This window comes from Danio rerio, chromosome 15, assembly GCF_049306965.1.
Source record: "Danio rerio strain Tuebingen ecotype United States chromosome 15, GRCz12tu, whole genome shotgun sequence".
NCBI classification, from domain to species: domain Eukaryota; kingdom Metazoa; phylum Chordata; class Actinopteri; order Cypriniformes; family Danionidae; genus Danio; species Danio rerio.
This window is the reverse complement of record NC_133190.1, coordinates 31,899,202-31,916,303: the sequence shown is the minus strand read 5'-3', so window position 1 is coordinate 31,916,303 and position 17,102 is coordinate 31,899,202. Positions and strand designations below refer to the sequence as shown.

The 17,102-nt window shown below is 35.1% G+C and overlaps 1 protein-coding gene across 12 annotated transcripts in view; it reads right to left on the bottom strand.

Moving 5' to 3' along the window:
- gdpd5b (glycerophosphodiester phosphodiesterase domain containing 5b) overlaps positions 1–17,102 on the bottom strand; it is a 96,698-nt gene that overhangs the window by 72,553 nt on the left and 7,043 nt on the right. For 4 of the 12 annotated variants that reach the window (XR_012390904.1, XR_012390905.1, XR_012390907.1 and 1 more), the window contains exon 1: positions 2,169–2,434. The exons of the other annotated variants lie outside the window; for them this stretch is intronic. The gene's annotated coding sequence lies outside the window, so the exon portion shown is untranslated. Of the gene's footprint in view, positions 1–2,168; positions 2,435–17,102 lie in introns of those variants that run through there. 12 annotated transcript variants of the gene reach the window in all.

Sequence of the window (17,102 nt, the reverse complement as noted above, 5' to 3'; positions counted from 1 at the left end):
GTCAATCCGATTACAAGTGTGACACTGAATGCAGATGTACATGAGGTCTAAAATGTGCTTAATCCAATTTCAGCCACTACTGCTCATTTAGTTGAATGTGTGCAGACATTAGACCACCTAATTTCTGTCTACTGACCTTATATGAGACTGTTATGAAATAAGTTGTGAGAAAGACAACCAAAATTAAGTACTTCGGTGTGTCATACCGTAACGTTAATATCACAAACATACCATGGATCATTTAAAAAAAATGTTTAAGATGCATTTATTAATGCTTATTTTTAATTGGCGAATGGTGTAGAGTATTCTGGGTTATGAAAAGCACATTATTACTATTACTATTAGTAGTAGAATTAGTAGTAGTAGTAGTAGTACATTATTCTAAACAAAATCATGATTTGCATCCAAATATTCTTTTCCACTCTTTTGCTTTCACTTGCTTGTAGGCTATATAGCATGGTTTCACGTATTTTTAAGTAAAGATGATACAAGCTGCCATGACCTGACTCATGTTAACAGGTTGTTTATGTCTGAAACCCTCCTAAATGGAAGCTTTCCAATGCTGTGTCAGCACCCCTTACTTTCTCTCTCTCTCTCTACAAACTAAAAGATATTCCAGTCGCCATCTGCTTACTCAAAACTGCCAAATACCTTGAACAAAGAGAGTTAAAACACTTCCTTACAACTAAGGAGTGAATGTGACCACAGATTAGACACTCACAGTGCCTTTTTAAAACTCCTCAGGCTGGAATTTACAAAGACCACAAACAGTTTAGACTTGACCTCTTCCACAGCACACCTAAATAAACACAGACATGGTCTGAGTGGAGCAAGACAGTGGAGCCACTTGTGAAATAATATTTGGAGTGGTGGAATTGAACAAATCAAAAAAAATATGCCTTAGCCCTAGTTGTGCAAAGAAAAATCACTGGAAGATTGTCTTGGTAGCATGATGCATGCTACTTTAACGCATCAAAAAGTTTTATTCAGTCTCAAGTATTATAACAATCTTATTTCTCAAGGACGAGAATATAAAACGCTTCCAGTTAAGTTTAGTCTCGAAGTAAGACAGAGCTTTGTTTAAAAAAAGAAATGTGACAGAGATATACTGAAAATCAAAGGCATATGCAGGGTATTTTTAAAAGATTTTAAAGAATAAATGAGCAAAATAAGTGGGTTTAACATTGGTTTTCATTGTTTAAGTTGTTACTCTAGTACTTCAGTAAGGTAAATATATTATTGTAAGTAGCTGCTGCTCACAGTAATGTGTACTTCTTAAATAAATATGAGTATATGCTATATTATACATGGAAAAACAGCTAAAATCCAATTAGGCTTTTCTTGGTGACAGAAATTGATGAAAAGGTCCTCCACTGATTGATTTTATACATTGATCCGTTTCATCCAAGGATTCTGACGTGAGGAAAGATGTGCCAACTTCACAGAGTAGAGCCTGCTCGGAATGCTAATGAGAATGGCAAAATGCTGATGTGGCCAACTGTTAATTCAGAGGGCCCAGAATGCAGACACTGCACAACATTACCACTGTGCATTTATGCAGTGCTTTCTAACATTTTAGGGCAGCTCTTGACGTAAATATTTTAATAGAAATTTTTTTATGTGACAGCAAAGTATGCTGCCTGTGCAGCTCAGGCCAATCTTATAGTAACATAAATAAAACATATAAACCCCCATGTCATTTTTTTCTTGTCATTTCCTCATGTCAAGATATGAAATGAGTCTATGGAGAATGCATGAGGACTGCAATCTACACGGGCAGAGAGCAAAAACGTGACCACAATCAAATTGTATCGAGGAGAGAGAGGGAGGGAGAGAGAGAGAGAAAAAGAGAGAGAGAAAGAGTGAGTGAGTGAGAGAGAGAGAGAGAGAGAGAGAGAGAGAGAGACAATAATTCTTCATATTGTCAAGGAAACTATGGAGCTTTCTGTACATTATAATGTCTCATGGCCAGACCCAACATCATTTGTGAGGAGCGTAAACCATTGCTATGAATCAAACTTCACTTCTCACAAGATTTCTTTACAGACTGTATCTTTTACTGATAAGCTTGGCACAATTCTAGGACTTTTGTGAAAAAAAAATAATAATAATTGGCTGCAGCTCTTTGGAATTCTTTATTCCATTTATAGTCAAATGAAACGGCATACCATTTTTTGTTGTTGTTGTTGTTGTTGCTTATCCAGACATTTATTTAGTTTGTGGACTACTCCAATCACCATCCACATCAACATCATTGTTCTCCTCTCCTCATCTTAGATCAGGTGACAATTCCCATATCTATTCTTTTCCCTTGCAACTTCCTCCAGCTTTTCCTTAGAGATCCCGAGGCCTTTTCAGGCCAGCTGAGAAATATAATCCCGCCAGCGCATTCTGGGTTTGTTCTGTTCTGGGGTCTCTTCCCAGTTGGACATGCCTGGAACACATCGACCAAAAATTAAACTGCAGGTATTTCAACTATACGCCTAAACCATCTCAACCGGTTCCTTCCAACAGTGAGAAGCAGCAGCTCTACTCCAAGTCCTCTCTTAACATCAGAGCATCAGCCCAGAGCTCAAAGTCACAACACAGGGTCCCTCTGCTAGGATCACCAACCTAATGCAGAGCAGGAGTTTGACGACCTCAGTGATACTGGGAGCAGAGCTGTCAAAAGCTCTGCCTCTAAATGCACAGGTGAGCAGCTAGAAATTTTGAGGTTACTTTGAGAACCAAGAGCGAGAGACACTGCCTGAAATGGGGATATAAGGGACTCTCCTTGAGCCAGGGTTGGGATAACAGCTTGCAGATAAGCAACTTGCCGATGGTGGTTGGGCTTTAGGCCCATCTTCTATGCTTATTTTGGGTCCATCAACTTTAAGCATGAAAACAGTGGAGTGCCCGTGTGGACCAAACCTAGGCTGTTGACTACAGAAATAATGAGCTACAGATCTTTCTACTTATGAGATACAAACACAATAAATAAATTGGACAAATTATTATTATTATTATTATTATTATTATTATTATTATTATTATTATTTGTCACTGAACTTGTACACAACACTCAACATAAAATTCACAAAACAAAAATCAACAGTCAGGAAAAAAATCTAAACAAATTATTCATTCATTCATTTTCTTGTCGACTTAGTCCCTTTATTATTCCGGGGTTGCCACAGCGGAATGAACCGCCAACTTATCAAGCAAGTTTTTATGCATTGGGAAACATTTACACACACACTCATACACTACGGACAATTTAGCCTACCCAATTCACCTGTACCACATGTCTTTGGACTGTGGGGGAAACCAAAGCACCCGGAGGAAACCCACACGAAGGCAGGGAGAACATGCAAACTCCACACAGAAACGCCAACTGAGCCGAGGTTCGAACCAGCGACCTTTTTGCGGTGAGGCAACAGCACTACCTACTGCACCACTGCCTCGCCCATGTAAACAAATTATAATAAAAATAATTACAAAACAACAATTATAACATAAATATTAAATATAAAATAACACAACAGACAGCCAAATTGACAACCCTTTAATTTTTCCTTTACATGCTTTCCAAATACTATAAAAAGCAACCCCATTTCTTATTGAAAGTATGGGTGCAGTCCTGAAGTCTTGCCAACATACGATCATATAACACAGTAGAATTCATCAGCTCAATCCAATCCTTAGAGGGAGGGAGCATCTGAGTTCTTCCAATTTCGCAGCACTAGCCTCACAGCCATAATACATCCTGCGACGACTAGCCCAGCCTGTGCTTTAGATATCCCTTTCCGTAAAGTGAATGTATCACCAAGAAGACAAACTCTTGGTGAATAAAGTAAAGGTTGTCCCAGTCATTTCTCAAGGTTTTGAATAACTCTTGTCCAGAATAGAGCCACCAAATGACAGTTCCACATTAAATGTAAAAAGGTGCCCACAGAATGACCACGCTTCCAGCAGTGGTAGTTTTTTAGTTTACTTCTAGCATCTCTCACAGGACCCCTTATGACAATTCATTATTTTTTTAATTAAGAATTTTTTTCCTCTTTTCCTCTAACTGTACCAAATTCCTTATCCTGGGTTTACACCAAATGCGGATACAAGTGTTAATTCGAGTAAATTACATACAAAGTCAATGCAAATGCACAAATAGAGGTAAACTAATGACGCGTATATGGAATCCGCCTAAAACTCAAACTCTACTGTGCAAGTTAAAATAATTGAACTCAAGCAAAAAAAAAAAAAAAAAAAAAAAAAAAAAAAATCACATATCGTGGGTAAAACCAGAGCACCTTGTGTGAACCCAGCAATACATGTCAAAATCCACTTATTCCTTATATAAGAGGTTAACAGGAATGAATTTCAAAAATGGAGGGGGAAAGCTAATCAAATCAGTAGTGTGTTTTTATCAGTCTCTGCAAACTAAATTAATTAGTCTGGTTAAGGGACACATGGCAATCAAAAACAAATAAGCAAAGTCCCTCATTTCCTACTTCTAAATGACTAATAGACTTCCATGACAGCTATCATAATCATGATAAAACGTGAACCGGCGAAGGTATGAACTGGGCCACAAGGCAGACGAGCTTCCTTCTTCCTTTTCACTCTCTGAGTCCTCTATCCTCTAGGGTGAAGAGATCAAGCAAACAGTTTTCGTCATGTCTCGCAGGACAAGGATAGGACATCTTCAATGGGGAAAAAAACCCAGTCAGCAGAACACTGAGCATCTAAAGGAAGACCTTGTTCTGATTGATTGAAGACGCTGTAATAGATTTGAGTTAAAAATAGTCCATTTCCTCTATTGTATACGCTACTGTAGCCTTGAACATGACCGTTAGACACTATCATTTTTCCACTTGACGTTTTCTTAGAAGAAACATTCACTGTATGGACATAGTGACTTTTACTTGAATTATACCCTGGCCATAATAAATAAATAAATAAAAACATAATATTAATTATTATTTTATAACCAGTTTTAGAAAGTTAAATTAAACACTACTAAATTGTATTTGTTTACTAAATCAGGAACAATTAAAATTAGGCATTATTTAGCAGTTGACAAGATACACCAAACACTTTTTCATAGACAGACCTACGCATTACAGTGCTTAAATGCCCATCAGTGTAATTATAAGGGTAGCAATATAGCGTTACAGACGGATCGTTCCTCCCTGACTGGAGACAGTCTATGATTTAAAATGCCACCGATGAGAGCTGGTTGTGTCTGTATACTCAGGATATTTTAGTTACTCTCTGGCACTAATTAAAAGCAGCAGGTGGTGCCATTTGGGGAGGGAGGGGGTGGATGTGAGATAGTAGACAATAGCCAAAAATCACAACTGACCCGCAATGCACTACATATTTACCTTATGGAACAATAACGAGTCATATGCTTAAAGGCATTTTTAAAATGGCAATATTACAACTCATAATTATGTTCTACAAATAGCATATGCACAGTTCTTATGCCCACTTAGAATATTTTAATATATTTCTGGGTTAATTATGATCCACATGTAGCCCTGGCTACACTCAAAAAAATAACTCATTGTATAAACTCAATTTAATTGAGGCCAGGATTTCAATCCAATAAATTTGTTTAGCACCAGCTATACGATAGTCCCTAACCAGGTAGTTGGACCAACACAAAACACTTAGGTTAACTTAATGGTTTACAAATTTAAATTGACTGAACATAAACCAATTAAATTGGCCAAAAAAAATGACAATAATTGTGTTGTTTCAGCTCATTTTAAAAAAGTAGTTTGAACAAGCAGCAGTAATCTTTTTTTCTTCTAAGCATCAAAACGCAGCATAGCAATGTGTCACATGAACTCCATTTCACTCTAAACCTTATTTGGTGTGATTTCCATAATGATGTTCCCAAACTAATAAAGTGAATCCTTAATAATGCATAATACACATAATGCACAGAAACATAGTAGCAGAAATAATTTAGCCTATCACTCAATGTCTTTTTTTATGTTTATATTTGTTTTAAATTGTACTATTATTTTTACTAGTCAACATATGAGACTTCTTAAAAAGATTTACCAACGCCAAAAGCCCTAAGTTTATACAATAGTAATAATTAGTTTAAAATATTATCAATTATAATCAACATTTTGTGTATTTCGGTTTTGGAACTGCAACTGATTGTATAAAACATTTGACAAAAACAATCTCTCTCTCTCTGACATGGTTTACACAAGCTTATCAGAAACAATGAAGCTGTAATTATGAACACGTTTTAAAGATGATAGGTCATACAACCTCACACCATGCATCATTGTGCTTATGTGGTACAGCTTAGTTTTTGAAAGATCAAATGTGGTTAATTAACTACCCTATAATTTATTCAGGAGAGTAATGGAGCTAAAAGAAACAACACCACATAGTGGTGCTCTTTAAGCAATCATTCCTCTTATGCCATCTAATTGACTGCCTGTAAATAGACCATCTTTGGTTAGAATTTACTCCCATGTCAAGCTCTCCCTAGGAGCCTTTTAAGGCTTGGTTTTGACAGTCAGGGAAAATCTGGCATGTTTCTGGTATGCTGGCATAAAATAAAATAGTATCTAAAAAACTAAAACAGAACTAAAATCTGCTAAATAAAAAAATACTTTGTGTGGAATAATAAAAACATCGGCCTCAAATAACTTTACTGACAACACAAATCTTAGTGAAAATTTGATATTAATCAATTATAAAATCAGTTGCTAACCTTGTAAGTTCTGTAATGCTGTGTTTGAAATTGTTTTCGAAAAACATCTCAAAAGAGTGAGACAAAATGAAGAACTTAACACCTCCTACACACGAGGGACAGAACAAAACCAACAACAAACCAGGATAAACATACTGTGCTCAGTTGGCTTCACTCACTCCAAACAGAGGGATGCTGAGCTTGGCACGTTTTCCATCCAGATGAACCCACTGCCCTCCTGAATGCTAATACCGAAAGAACAAGAACGGCTAATGGAGCAGTTTGCAACAACTCCTGGTGATTAAGTCCAGTGAACTGGTGAGAAGAAAGTAATTCTGGATCAGATCTTAAAAATACAGTAGGCGCTGAAACATTTGCCGGGAAAACCTGCACCTGACAAAGGCATTCGAGGTATGCGGACACAGAGGGAACATTGTTCTGGTTAAAATGAAGGTTAGCAAAGTTTTAACTCTCCCATGTGCCGCTGGAAATCTTACCAAAAGAATGCACAGGTGACATCTGACTGAATGGGCAATATGTGAATATTGGCCACAGATTTTCTTTTCTTTCAGTAATCATGTGAACTCTCCAGGCTTGTAACAGTTTAAAGCCATGCATATTTAGAGCAGCTCACAAAAAGACTTGAGAAAATGACAACATGTTGCAAGTTTTTTCTACTGCATTGAGAGCCAACTGTTATCATGTTACATACATCCTTGTTAAAAGTTGCGTATGAACACACTACAAAGACTAAAGCTGTGCTGAACAACAGTTTTAAGAACATTCGTGTATGGTTGCACGATTAATCAAAAACTATTTCCATCAGAGTTGTCAGTAAAAAATAGTTTTGCAAGCAGCAGTAAATCTACAACTGTACAAAAACAGTCCTGTTTTTCAAATGGAGCAGTGTACAAAAGAATTGGGAACGATTTCCCGATTGTTGATGTTGCATATTCGGTGAGATGATTCCATAGTTGTGTGTTTATTGGTCATGTTAAATCAATAAAAGCAGTTAAATTCTCATTTGATTACACATTTTTCAGTTTTTCGTAATTTCTTTGGCTCTATTTTGATTGAAATGTTTATTTTTCAAAACAATAAGTTAAGATCTCTGTTACAATTAGATTATAGTTCACTTAAGACTGGAATTTCTTACTGATTTAAGCAAATTGCAAATGCTTTGGCATGTGTTCAAACAATAAGTACAAATTCCTGTAGTTTGGACAATGGCTTGTTGATCAAAACTAAAGGAGTCGATTCTCATTTGACCCGTAAAAGTCTTTACTACTTCTCAATCATTTTTCATCATGCAAGAAATCACATTCAAAACAGTGTGTATTCAATTATCAAACATTTGTGTACACAGGTTTACACCATAAATATGATATTGACATTGTTAACAATGTCTGCTAAATTGGTAACTGGTCTCTAATCCTCTTATACAATTTGAATCAACTATTTAACCAATCAAGTCTGGAAGCATATACAGTATAGTAGTCAACGTTTGAGGTGGATCAAAACGTTTCAACAAAGTGGTCCAAAAACTATTCAGCAACACACATTCTTGTCTTACAGGACAATTTTGATCCACTTCCAATGTTGACTACTGTATATGTAAATAGAATTACATCTACATATCTACGTGGTGAGCCCTGCCCCTGTTGCAAATCCGCTCGCGAAAAAAATACACACTCAGGCCCTGTTTACACTAATAGTTCTTTAAATGGCATTTTAGAACGAAATTGATCCACATCCACTCTGGCGTTAAGCATTTCTGAGCAGCCCTCCTTTCACACTACAGCTGAAAACGCACATCATGTGACCACACACAAGCACAGGCACAGACACAGACGCAAACACCACTGTTTCTCAATTCCAAGATTTCACAGACTTGTGTTCTTGTGGAGACCGGTCTTGCCAGGTGTCCTCGGAAGAATGAACACGAGAACATAGAACGCGTCCTGTGAGAAATGAGATGCTGCGTTCTTTCTGATGGTCACATGACTTCCACATGTTTATAATGGTAAATAATTTAAACATTACAGCATTCAAACAACGATTTATTGTTTTTCATCTAACAATATATATATATATATATATATATATATATATATATATATATATATATATATATATATAAATATACATATATACATACACACACACTATGCATAAAGACTTTACAAATATACATTGCACAATATAAATAAAACTGATTTTAATACGAATTTCAGCAAACAAACACCCTTAATTTGTTTATTCCTTTATTAAGATGTCCATGGTGATGTTTATAATCACCATCTCATTTAGGGAAGCTACTGAGGTAAATAAGTTATATCTCTGAACTTAAATAATAAATCTAAATAAAATGTTACGCTTCCCATCTCCAGTCGCATTGACTTCTGGGACTTCAAGAGCGAGATCGGTGCTCAAGTCTGCATCGTTGTGTCCTCGATATCAAGAACACATGCGGGAAGATTCACGCGTCCTCCGTACTTGCTGTCTTGAGTATTTGAACTGAACTTTGGCAGCTGATGATGACGTTACACAAGAACACGAGGATGCAAGACCGCTGAAGAACACATATTGGGAAAAAACAGCCACTGTCATGCGCTCGAGACAGTGGGTCCAGGCAGTCAGCGAGTCAGTAGACTGCTTCAATCTTTCGTTTTCACACTTGTACTTGGTCATTTTAGCGAACACCTCAGATGCTGTTGGTTGGTTCCTGTTGGTTGTGCAGCTTTTTTACCAACCAACTTTGACAACGCCATTATAACGATACATTCACGCCTATTCACGAGTCCCGCGGAAAAAGTGATTGACAATTGGTAATTATGTGTGTAACTTATCTTTATTCATTTATGATTTGTTTATGGGTAAAACAAAGACCATGCACGTCAGGTAGTTAAAATGGTAGGCTACAAATAATTAATTCGTTATGAATTAATTATTCATAACTAATTCACCACCGTCTATGACAACGATGCCATTGTCCATCACAATGTTTTATATTAGACATCGTACGATGCCAGATTGTTCGACATCGCCCAACCCTATGTGGTAACAAAAGAAACATAAAATGTACAATACAGTAACTGGACAAGCAAGACATGACACTTTACGTGTAATACATTCTTACAAAAGTAAACGCACGGATGCACAAATGTTTTTTTCATTTATTTTTGACTTCTTACAACAAATATCACTTTTTTAACCTTACTTTCCAAGATTGACTGTCATGGTGAAAAAACAATCAATCATTTTGAGCAGTGTGACTCGCACAATGACAAACACACTTTATGTTTTGGTGGCCTTGGCCAAATTACTGACATGATAAGTAGGTTTTGAAGCATGAAATGAAATGTTTTTGAGTGAGTAACTAGATTTGCAGACATGCTATGAAGTTTTAAAGTTCCATCAAACAGTATTGAGATTTGCACTCACAGTTTAGAGAATGTGAAGTCTGTTTCATAAATTATGCCAAAGCAATTGAGAAAAACTGCAAGTGTGCAGCCAGTGTATTTACAGTTTCTGCTGATTTACTGATTCACTAGATCACAGAGCAGTGTTACCCTGATAAGATGAATGAGAAGAAATCACAGTTTTTACTGAATGTCAATTAATTGTGCGATGTTAGCCTGGTACAACGCAACACAATTACAAACCATTCTAGGCACGAAATTCTAGGCACAGCTAGAAAAGCATTCTGACCCATGCTGGACCGGTAGAACCTGTGTACGTGTGACATTACCATTCTGTTACCTAGCTATCAGTTTCTCCATATCTGGTGAAGCGGAAGTGCCCTAGTCATTATTTTATCACATATTATATCTATTTGTTTTGCAAAAAAAAATCCAAATCTGAAAAAAGAAGCCCCAAAGAAGAAATATCTTATTTGTTTACAGTACACTTACGTTACCAAGTTAACCACTGACAAATTTGCATTACATTGCAGAGAGCTATGTTATCAGCAACACAGTTTAAAATGGAACCATACCCATGTTGACAGGCTCAGATCAGCACAGAATGCAATGGTTAAGTAAAGAGAACCATTCGACCCAAAAAAATGGAAAAGCAACTTAATTCAATGGCCAACCTGCAAGTCTACTCTACACCTGAATGAGTGAAAACAATTGTATCAGTAGGTGTCAGTTAGGGCTGGGAATTATGGCAAAAATGCAATCTTGAGTTTATTTTCCATATTGAAGGATAATGATATATATTTCAATACAAGGTAATGCTTCCAGATTTAAAAGAGTACCCCAACAATGACTGAAGCCACAAAAAATTGAGGGTCCAGTAATTGGCATAACACATCATTGTTATTGAGATAAATTTTATTGCCATTCAATATAATATTGTTGATTGGTCCAGCCCTAGTGTCAAAACTCTATTCATATTCAAAAATGGAAATCATAGCTAGGACTGCATATTCAAATAGTAAATAAAGCATTGCTTGCTTAACATTTTGTGTATGAACAATGTTAATAATTTTCTTCATTCCAGATGGCTCATGTTGTTATGAATGCATTCACATATTCAAAGAGACTTGTTCCCTAAACTGAACGGCCAATCAGAAATCTGTCTTGCACCAATGGTGCCAATGCTGACATATGGTAACTCAACATGCTCAATCAGCCCAAAAGGCCCCAGTGGGGTCCAACTAGTGCCAATGGAGCAACAAACTATTCTGACTGACACCCAAAAAATGGCCAAAAGTCATAGACATACAAATTTGAGACAAACATTTGAAAACAGATTCCTTAACTTTTCTGATACATTCCTTCTTGATAACACTCCAAAAAAATTAACTAAACCTTGTAAACTTGCTTAAAGCCACATTCACACCGCAGTCAGACAGACTGATAGTAAAAGAAAAATTTGTTAGAGGAGTCATTTGTCTAGTCAATAGGCTAGTGTCTATTAGCATCTGTCGAAGCTAGTTTTCGACAAATGATCATGCTAAATTGGAACTTGTAGAATATTTCAAAGGTGACATGATGTAACCTGATGATTACATCCCCCTGTTGGTATGGAGTGAATGGATCTTTATAGTTGTTCCAGTTGGTTTGTGGTTTTGTGCCCTGCACCTCCCCATTGTGACTGGCCAGCTTTCGAAAACATAAATGTAATGAGTGCAGCAGAAAGATTAAACATTCTTTAACTCTCGACCATAAAAAATATAAAACAGATGCCTCATCGCTACAAACTACATTAGCCTTTAGGGGAAATGCTTTAATGGACATGTGATCTTAAAGAAGTTGATATCTTCTTCCACATTGTAATGTTGAGTAAAACAGATGATGGAAGACAAATGATTTAGAGCAATTATTTGGTTCTGTTTATAGGTTATTGATTTATTTGTATTTATTTATTTATTTATTTATTTATTTTATGCTCTGCTATTGCACTCAGAAATGGATTTTGAACATGACTCAAAATGAGACAGTATTACTGAACCATCAAATTCAGTATAATCCTCCTGGTGATGCATACTATATAAAATAAAGAAGAATGCCCTGAATATGAACACAACATGCTGAATTGCATGTTTTCGGTTTATTTTTGTGTTCAAATTCATATCCTGGGGTCATTTACACAAAATGTTGCTTTAATAATCTGTCCTGAACTTGTTCATTTAACATTACAGTCTGCATGCATCAAGTCACGTTAAGCATATATTTAATGCTTGTTTTCTATAAAAACATTTTTAATAGGCACGTTAATATACTACTTTCAGCTTCAGGACACTTCTGTTTGCATTTATATAATATGTATCATTAATAAGGTGTGTAGTGAATCTGGTCTTTTAATATCACAATCTTAATAAACAAAGTACAAACATGGTTAAAAATAACTAGTGGGCAGCAAAGAAAATCCTTGCCCTCCAGGTAGGCGTACATAAGCTGAAACTCATGTATAAGCTATGAATAGATGTACAGCATGCCTCGCCTCAAATTTGTTCAAGAACTGATGATATGATACAGGCTAGTCCTTAATCATAAAACACCACATCTCTGTTTTGTTTCAACTTGTGCACCAAATTTGGTAAGCTAAGGTCATGACAACAATATATAATATAATATGATATGATATGATATGATATAATATAATATAATATAAAATAATATAATATAATATAATATAATATAATATAATATAATATAATATAATATAATATAATATAATATAATATAATATCCCAATTCTTGTCATTCTAAAGCAACTTTTCAGCGCACCAAAAACCAAATGTGCCATATGCATTAGTAATGGTAATGGGCCACTATTCATTGAAAACGCTGCTAATTAGTGAAGAAAATCATTTGTAATTAAGTAACCACAGATTTCTTGTCCAAGTAGCAAGTTAAAAATCACCAAGCATCAAGCACAATCCAGATTAAAGACGTTTCAAAGCCCACCTCATCAGAAGCGGTCCACTAATGATGCAATGCTGTGCTTTGAGTCAGAGAGTCCCTTCCATTATTCTTTGACATGTGGGTGGAGGGTGTGAACTAATCAAAGACAACACATGGCTCAGCTCCCACAGGACTGACAATAATAATAGGTCATCTCACAGCATCACCCGGCTCACTTACGATAAGGAGGGATAATTCAACGTTACACATACCATGCTTGATAACTGGACACTGTTTCCTTAGAGATGGGCGGCACTGATTCTTCTTACTCAGCTCTTTGAAAAGATCTTTAAAGCCAGTATTCAAGACAGAATGGGTTTGATGCAAAAGCAAAGGGTTGCATTGGAACTTTTGTTCTGGTTTTGTTTCTAATGGCATTTTAGATGTGTCAAATCAAATAGGAATCATGCTACTGGCTTTTCAAAATATATATTATGTTACAAAGGTGACTTACTCAGAATTAACGGGTAAAGCTGTGTTGATATTGAATAACACTTAAATGGAACTGTACACTGGCTTTACAAAACTAGATTATCTTGCAAAACAACCAGTGACTGTCAGTGATGTAGGTTAAGATTGTACTGATTGTATCATCAAAAGTGCTTAAAGCAATGTTTGTAAGGCCTGTAGCTACATGCCATTCACTACAATATTTCAGTGTTAATCAGAATTTGGTCACATTCTGATTAAAGGGCTTTTCATATTTAAAATAGTTAGGGATAGTTCAATCAAAACTAGTGTCATTATTTACTCTTCATTTGGCACAAAACTGTTTGAGTTACTTTTTTCTGTTAAACACAAAATATGTTACTTTGGAAAAAAATGTTGGAAACCTGCAGCCACTGAGTTTTATAGTATTTGTTTTTCTTACTATGGAAGTCAATGATTGTAGGTTTCTAATATTTTTCAAAACATCTTATTTTGTGTTCAGCAGAAAAAGCTAATGGAACTAGGGATGCATGATATTAGAAAAATCTGATATTGTGATATTTTATTTTACTGTGACAAATATTGTGATATTAAAAACAGTTTCACAAGATAATCTAACTGTGTGTTCAGGTACAGAAATTGAATAATAACAATGCAAAAAATGAATTTCTGTCTCATTTCTAGTCCAAATATAAAAGAAAATATCCTTGTGCAAGTAAAAAAATATTGTTTTGTTTGCACCAAGAAATAAGTTCAAATTAAGAGTTTTTCTGCCAGTAGGGTGAATAAAATCCTCGTTTTTATCTCTTAAAGTAAATATTTGGACTAGGAACAAGACACAAATTCTTTTTTTTTTCCTTAAATCATACAAATTCAGTAAAAATACAGTAAATAAATACAATTCTGTAGCTTCTGGTCAACTAAAATTCAAACTCAACATTGGATACAGTGCTGCTCAGTATACATACACCCCTCACAAATCTCTTATTTAAAGTAATATTTTCTAAGAGAAGCTTTAGTATATTATATTGGTGCATATACATTAGATTAGTCAGTACTAAAGCTAAATCTGGAGCTTATCTAACAAAATATATTACAAAAATCGTTCAAATATCAGTATACCCAAAATTATATTATTATATTTTTCCTAATATTTTGTTTGTATTTAACTGTACTATCTTTCTATTTCATTTTCTTTTCGGCTTAGTCTCTTATTAATCTGGGGTCACCACAGCGGAATGAATCACCATCTTATCCAGCATAAGTTTTACACAGTGGATGCCCTTCCAGTTGCAACCCATCAGTGGGATTTCAGTTTGTTCAAAAGCACCAAAATATGACCTATATTTACTGAGAAATGGATTAAAATATTCATTTTCAAAATGGGTTGTACTCATTCATGCTGAACTTTTCATGTAGTAATGTGACTATTGCAGATGCACACATTGCGATATTGATGCTGAAACTATATATTATGTGCAGCCCTATATGGAACCACTTAAGAGTGAGTAAAGTTTTATTTTTGAGCATACTATCCCTTTAACCTTGATTAATTTAGAATTCCACCTAAACAATATATTGGGTATAGTTTTAAATTTTGCAATTCTCATCATTTACCAACAGTTAACTTTTCCTGTCCATTGAACAGACATTTTGAAAATTAAAACACAACTCCGCTCTGCTATAGATAAAACTTTACTGTGTACTAAGTTTATTATGGCAAAGGAAGCTCTAGCGCAAATCTTTAATGAGTTACAGGACTCATTAGCACTACCAGTACAAAATATTAGACAATCTTTATATGTGTTTTGATCTGCACTTCTTCTGATTAAGAGTTAAACAACATGAGTGTTTATGTGTGTGGTTTGGTCCTTTATTTTTAATATATAACATGGCCATATATTCCTAGCAGAAAATATAATGAGGGCCATCAAATATGCTGGCAACTTTTTTATAAAAATAAAAAATAAAAAAATAAAAATTTAAACAGAAGAAAGAGTTAACAGTTACTCCTGGGTATCCATAATGTTTAAACCACATGATGTTTCAAACTGTAGAGTTCTAAACCTTGGTAAAAATCTTTATTTACATATTTGCGGTGTCAATGTCATTGACTGGACAAACACAGCATGCATCCTGTTTACATAAAACCTTAGTTTTGCACATCCACATATTTTAGATTGCTGACTACTATCAAGTTTCCCTGAACAAACTTTTCAGGATTGTAAATGTAATCATGAAACCTTTTTACACCAGTGCATTCACATTCATTTGATGTTTCTGTTTTTTGATGGTTTCTCTTTAAACTAAACATTTATAAGAAGCAAGCAGCATGTCTGTGACTTGTCCAATTTATATGTTTTATCTGATGATAATCATAATGACAGGAGAGCACTTTGTTGCTATGGCTTAAATGAGATTTTGTTATGCATTAAATGAATTCGTAACTTTACTTTTACACTTACTAAAATGGTTGTTTGACGCATTTATTTAGTAAGTGAATATGAGGCATATAAGTTGGTGTTGGTTGACAAGAATCTAGCCGTAAAATTCTAACACTATAATTTCACATTATATATGATTGGCATGCTTGGTTAACAGTAGAATTATAGTGCTAACATGAAGAGGGTTTTAAAATCAGGGTAAAAAGCATGGCAAACCCTGCTTCTACACTACAAGTGTTTAACATTTCTTTAACTGCATTCTAACTGAAACAGAATATTGAGTAGTGGGCGGGGTTTTAATTTTTGCACTCCTCCCTGTCATCTTTCACTTGCAGCAAACTAACGGCTTAGCATATTTCACCCAATTCATTAAACTGACGTCATCAGAGAAGGATTGCCATTTCAGCGAGAAAGCAAATGGTTAGATTTTTGATTAAAGATCACTTAGCCTCCACCTTGGTGACTGAAGCTCTGCACAAGACTTTTGGCCAGCGGAGAAATTAAATTGATGTCATACAGACTAATGTTAAAAGTCATTAAGTTCCATGCAAAACCAATAGCTTCAACTCCAGAGTAAGCTTATATTCTTCTTCGTAAAAATCTTTGGAAATTTAAAAGTTTAAATTTTAAAATATTCTTAAACCAGTTTCTTAATTCATCTGCAATATTACAATTGTATGTACAGAGTAATTATATTGTATGCAGTCACCTGGCAAAAACGATCACATTCTTGGATAGGCTGCATTCCAAACGTAACATAAAAAGCCATACAATCGGTTGAAGTCCGTACAAGAGAAAAATTAATGTTTTCTGGTGTTTCTCGGCTAAACATAAATGTTTAACATAAATGTAACTATCAACAATGAATGCACTTTTTAATCCTGGTCGTCTTGAATTTAAGCTGAATCAAATTAACCATATGGGTCCATTGAACTTATGTTATGTCAAACTGACGTGAAACATCTTTCGTAACTTATAAACTTATATAAAATGAAGTTAGAACATGATTAACTTAGTTTAATAAGTTACAATAACCTATAACTTGTGCTGACAGAACTAATTGGTCATATAATAGTTTACACTGTGGGTATATTTATATCATTTTTTATTATA